Below are 6,886 nucleotides of genomic sequence, written 5' to 3'. Positions count from 1 at the left end.
CACTCTTTTTCTTTCTTATTTCTCGACGCTCTAGTTTTTAGGACATAGATTTTATCTTCAAAATTTCGACAAAAAATTATTTTAAGCGGTTAAATTGATAGACATCCAAAATTTTCTGGTTCGTAGTAATAGTTGGATTTGTTAGTGGCGAGTTGTGGGCTTCCGATTTAAAGGGTCCTGGCTCCCTGCTGCATCTTTTGGCTATTCGAAACGTGGGCAAAAGCAAAAAAGTCTACTAATTTGATAACTTATATAATTTTTTTTTATTTTTATAACAAATAGGATATTCAGTGAATGCACCGAGCAAAACGTTCACCACCTTTCATACGTTCACCACCTGTAACTCGATCAAGACATCTAGCCAACATTGTCGCCGTTGATTTTTCTTTAGAATCATCATCTAGTCGACCAAGTACTCCAATTCAAATTTCCAATAATCCATTTTTTGAGCCTGACCTCACAATTGAGAACCCGGAGGATATTCAAGGACAATTCAGAGATCCTGAACCACTAATCATTCCTCCTGAACCACAAATCCTTCAACCGGAGATTGTAGAGGAAGAAACCATTAAATCAGAATCCTCTATCATATTCAACAAATTCAATCATGGAAAATCAAGAACCTCTAAGTATGGAAGATCGAATGAGAGCTACACGCACGGGCCAAGGTCATGCAATTACTCAACCAGACATTAATGCACCAGATTATGAAATCAAAGGACAAATCCTACACATGGTAACTAATCAATGCCAATTTAGTGATACGCCGAAGGAAGATCCAAACGAACATCTTCGTACCTTTAATAGGATCTGTACTCTATTCAAAATCAGAGAAGTTAAGCATGAACAGATCTATCTCATGTTATTTCACTGGACTTTAAAGGGAGAAGCCAAAGATTGGTTAGAATCGTTACCTGAAGCGGCGATTGATACATGGGATGTTTTAGTTGAAAATTTTCTTAAAAGATTCTTTCCGGCATCTAAAGCCGTGAGACTTTAAGAAGAAATTGTTACGTTCACACAGAAGCCAAATGAAACTTTATATGAAGCGTGGACAAGATTTGGAAAGTTGTTGAGAGGATGTCCTCAACATGGTTTAGACACTTATCAAATAGTACAAAAATTCTACCAAGGATGCGACATTACTACACGAAAAGACATCGACATAGCAGCTGGTGGTTTCATTATGAAGAAAACCGCAACTGAAGCTTACAAAATTATTGATAATACAGCCTCCCACTCACATGAGTGGCATCAAGAAAAAGACATCTTTAGATCATCTAAAGCGGCTAGAGCTGATTCTAGCCATGAATTTGATTCCATTTCTGCAAAGTTAGATGCTTTCGAGAGACGAATGGAAAAGATGACTAAAGATATTCACGCAATACGAATTAGTTGTGAGCAGTGTGGAGGACCACATTTTACAAAAGATTGTCTCAGTATTGAACAAACAATTGAACAAAGAGAGAATGTTTCATACATGAACCAAAGGCCTGGAAATAATTATCAAAATAATTATCAACACCAAGACCAAACTACAATCAAAATCAGAATTATAACCGAAATGTTCCATTCAACAACCAACAACGTCCTAGCAATCAACAAGTATCCAATAATACTTACAATCGGCAAAGACCTATTTTTACAAATAAATCACCACAAACCGATGATAAAAAGCCAAATTTAGAAGATATGATGTCGAAGCTAGTTGAATCTCAAACGCAGTTTTTCACATCTCAGAAACAAACTAATGAACAAAATGCTCAAGCATTTAGAAATCAAGAAGCTTCAATCTAAAATCTAGAACAAGAAGTGAGCAACCTAGCAAGGTTGATAGGTTAAAGAAAACCGGGAAGTCTACCTAGTGATACAAATGCTAACCCCCGAAATGAAACAGCTAAAGCCATTACCACGAGAAGTGGTATTACACTTAAATTACCTAAAATACCTGTAATTTCTGATGACTCTATTCCTACTCCACAGGCATCACAGCCTTAGCAAGAGAAGGAAACAGAACCGGTAGTTGAAAAAGTTAATGAAGATAACACAGTTAAGGTAAAGCCTTATGTTAAACCATAACAACCACCGCTTCCTTACCCGAGTAAAATGAGAAAAGAAAGACTTGAAGCCGAGCAATCCAAATTCTTGGATATGTTTAAACAAATAAATGTCAATCTTCCTTTCATTGATGTGATTTCAGGAATGCCAAGATATGCTAAATTCCTGAAAGATCTAATCACAAATAGAAAGAAAATGAAAGAACTCTCGGCTGTTACAATGAATACTAATTATTCTGCAGTGCTGTTGAATAAGATACCAGAAAAATTATCAGATCCAGGAAGTTTCACAATTCCATGTTTTCTGGGTAGTCTTAGTTCAATAGAAGCATTGGCAGACTTAGGTGCTAGTATAAATTTAATGCCGTATTCACTATACGCTAAACTAGACCTTGGAGAATTGAAACTAACAAGAATAAGCATTCAACTAGCCGATCGATCAGTAAAATATCCTAGAGAGATAATGGAAAACATGCTAGTTAAAGTTGGTACTTTAGTATTTCCAGTAGACTTTGTTATTCTGGACATGGAAGAAGATTCTCGAGTTCCTCTCATATTAGGAAGACCATTCTTAAACATGGCTAAAGCAATAATAGACGTGTTTGGTAAGAAACTGACCCTAAGTATAGAGGACGAGAGTGTTACCTTTTCTGTTGATAGAACCATGCAAGAACCGCAATCTGCAGATGATACATGTTATTATATTCAAACTATAAATTCACATGCATAATTTTTAGAAGAATTTCCAGAATTACAAGGAACATGGGAATGTTCTTTAGGAGAAGGAACTGAACCAATTAATGAAGCTGAATTGTTAGCCGCACTTATGGCTAATGATTACGAACCAACAACAGAAGAACTTCAAATGTTGAAAGGGGAAGACATATATCGATACAAATCATCGATAGAAGAACCACCGATATTAGAGTTAAAGCCACTTCCAAACCATTTGGAATACACTTATTTAAATGGTGAATCTGAATTACCTGTAATAATATTATCTTCTCTTACGAAAAATGAAAAATCTCAACTCATTTTTGTGCTAAAAGCTCACAAACCAGCTATTGCATGGAAGATTCATGACATTAAAGGCATAAGTCCTTCGTATTGCACACATAAAATCCTTATGGAAGAAGGTCATAAAACATATGTGCAACGCCAACGAAGACTAAATCCTAATATGCAAGATGTTGTTAAGAAAGAAATAATTAAACTGCTAGATGCAGGTTTAATGTATCCAATCTCTGATAGTCCATGGGTAAGCCCAGTTCAATGTGTACCTAAGAAGGGTGGCATGACTGTCATCACAAATGGAAAAAAATGAGCTTATTCCTACTAGGACTGTAACAGGATGGCGAGTTTGTATTGATTATAGAAAATTAAATGACGCCACCAGAAAAGATCACTTTCCTTTACCTTTCATTGATCAAATGTTAGAAAGATTAGCCAGAAACAGTTACTATTGTTTTCTTGACGGTTTCTCCGGATACTTTCAAATTCCAATCGCACTCGAGGACCAAGAGAAAACCACATTCACATGCCCTTATGGTACTTTTGCTTACAAACGCATGCCATTTGGACTTTGCAACGCCCCTGCAACCTTTCAAAGGTGCATGATGGCAATTTTTCACGATATGATAGAAGAATGCATGGAAGTTTTCATGGATGATGTGACGACCCAGAAATTTTTGACCAAATTTAAACTTAATCTTTATATATTTCGACACAATAAGCAAAGTCTGCAATGATGAGTCTCAAAAATTTTGAACTATTTCATATATTCAATTGACCTTCGACCATTCCCGACGATTCACGAACAATTAATTGTAAATAGCTATGTGTGTATATATAAATAAATAATAATTCGAAATATAATTTGAAGTATAATATGTTGTTGTTAGTAAAATTAATAAAATAAAAATAGGATATTATAATAATTGTTATTTAAAATATATGAATATATATAAATAAGGTATATTAAAATAAATAATAAATGATTGTAATATTCGTTTGATGTTCCGATTGATATTAAGCAAATTAAATTCAAACTTATATAAATTTAAAATTAACAGTGTTCCGAAAATGTGTTATATGAATCATAGGTCTATTAAAAATATATTTAGAAGCTAAATAATAAACTTTAACATTTTTTACATTTTACCCAGGATCGAGCGCGAACAGTTGAGTTAATTTTTATTTAATATTTAATGACCAAATTTTATACCATAATTACTAAATAACTAAAGATAATTACTGTAAAAATTTGGGATTTTTTAGAGAAACTTTTATCTGCCACTGATCAACGACGGAGTACAAAATTCAGCCCGTGAAAGATGACGGCTAACTTAATCACACGTTTAAATTTTAAATTATATTATAATTAATATTATACTATTATTTTTTTTCAATCAGTGCAATTACATAATGCACATACACTGCATCGAGATATATGATTGTTGGATACTATTTCTAATTGATTAATTGATTGATTACTAATTGATTACTATTCGCTACTGTGTTTGATTGATTAAAACTATACGGTGTAATATAAATAAATGTGATATGTCGATTCACTCACCATACCCACTTGAAATCATTTAAGCTGTTTATTGATCGATCTATCTATCTAATTATATATAGTTATGCATACATAGCATACAGACACATATTAAACACACACACTTGTCTCTTAATTTCGTTTTCCATACTATAACAGCACATACATACACATCTACTCATGCATTCATGCGAATCCCACATAACACCCTTCACATTCGATTACATTCTTGAATCATCATTACTACTTTCATTTTCTTTTCTTGTTTCCTTGTGAATCCACACAACCACCGCAAACACCCCTGCTCTACTATTCGGTGTGGGATATAACTAAACCCACCACCATTCAAAACCCGGTTAAACGTTACCACTTGCAAATATTATTACTATCTTTGTTTCCATATATGTTTTGTCAAGCAAACCAAGAACCTAAAACCCCATTTTAATTCCTCTAGTAGTTAAGAAACACCATCCTTTTACTACAGTTGAACCATATCCACCATCACTACCCTACATCAATTAGAACCACCACGGCCCACTCTACCACCATTCTTCCATCACACCCATCGGCCACCATCACCATGATCACAACCAACCTTTACCCTACCTTCATCTCTCTCTCTCTCTCTCCCTCTCTTCTTCTTCGCGAACCCACCATGGCAATGCCATCTTCGTCATCAAACCCTATTCGAATACCACCACCCCAGCTTTCTTTCTCTCTCACTATCTCACTCTCTCCTCTTCATAGCCATAAACCACCCAAACAAAAATATCAAGACATCAAACCACTCATCATGGACCACTGCTACTTTGATTCTTCTTTATGTTTATATTTTCGTTTGCGCCACAACATCACGAACCCATTTAATCTCCACCGTTGCAACGAATTCAGTCTCCTGTTTTGGCCAAGTTAAAACAAACTCATTTAAACTGCCACCCCTACAATCTCCATCGGTGACCAACACTACACGACAAACCACCATGATCAAGACTAAACGTCACCAATTTTTTATCTTCTCTTTATCTCTTTCTCGGTTGCTTTTTAGTTCGAACCATACTCTAACTGTTAAATAATTCAATTTCTATATAGGGTGGCAAGAACATACCCACTTGTCAACTTGATGATAGAAGTAATATTACATGGAGTATTTTAAATCATACATGTGGGACAAATAGGATTGAATGGCCGACACCTTTGGACCCTTCAAAAGGGGACGTCATTTTTTTTCTTTTCTTTAATATTAGCTAAGATGAAAATGTAATATTTCAACCACTGGATCGTTATTTGTTTTTCCCGTTCCCATATCGGACCAAATGAGATGAATATGAGAATGCGAATATGATTATGATGATGCGTGTAATATGATGATGATGGTAGTTATGTGATAACTTTAGAGGAAGTAGAAGAAAATCGATTAATAGGGGTTAAAAGAATTTAAATACAATTTAAATCCGTAAATAATAGGCAGAGCAGATGGTTTGGGAGGGGGTTTGATGAGCGAGATATCCTGGGATCGAACCAAGGCGACTGCAAATCATTTATTTATTTTTATGCTTTGGGCCGAGAATTTTTGTATTCAGTTGGGCTTAGGAAACTATTTTGGGCCGTGAATTTGGATTTGATTATAGGGCCGTTGCTGTGTTGGGCCGAGGTTTAATAGTTGGGCTTATGATCCATTAATCAATTTTGGTAGTGTTTTGGTGGAAGAAAATGAAAATAGAAAATACGTATCAAATATATACAAAATACGAATAATAATAGAGAAACAAGATGGATGGATGGTTAGGAGTATTGATGGGTAAGCGAGAGGTCGCGGGTTCGAGCCCGACTTGAGACAATTTTTTTAGGAAAAGCTTTTTAAGGTAGTTCATTTATTATTATTATTATTATTATTATTATTATTATTATTATTATTATTATTATTATTATTATTATTATTATTATTATTATTATTATTATTATTATTAACATTGTTGTTATTGTTATTATTAATATAAATAATATGCTTATTATTATTAAAATGAGTATTAGGATTATCATTACAATTAATATTATTATTAAGTATTACCATTAAATTATCATTGTTAAAATTATTATTATTAACAAAAGTATTTTTATTAAAAATTATCATTTTTATGAAAATTATCATTTTTGGAATTCTTATTATTATTATAAGTATTATTACAATTACTATTAGTATTAATAATATTCTTATTATTATTATTAACATTATTATTATTATCATCAATATTTTAGTATTATTATAACTATT

General features: G+C 33.4%; 1 non-coding gene across 1 annotated transcript; it reads right to left on the bottom strand.

Moving 5' to 3' along the window:
• Nucleotides 1–991: 991 nt before the first annotated feature.
• Nucleotides 992–1,098, bottom strand: LOC139865319 (small nucleolar RNA R71). Its single transcript, XR_011764847.1, has one exon. It is a non-coding gene; the product is annotated as a small nucleolar RNA R71 (small nucleolar RNA).
• Between the last annotated feature and the right edge of the window lie 5,788 nt (nt 1,099–6,886).

The sequence above is a fragment of the Rutidosis leptorrhynchoides genome, chromosome 8, assembly GCF_046630445.1.
Source record: "Rutidosis leptorrhynchoides isolate AG116_Rl617_1_P2 chromosome 8, CSIRO_AGI_Rlap_v1, whole genome shotgun sequence".
Lineage (NCBI taxonomy): Eukaryota > Viridiplantae > Streptophyta > Magnoliopsida > Asterales > Asteraceae > Rutidosis > Rutidosis leptorrhynchoides.
This window is presented reverse-complemented; position numbering and strand designations above follow the sequence as displayed.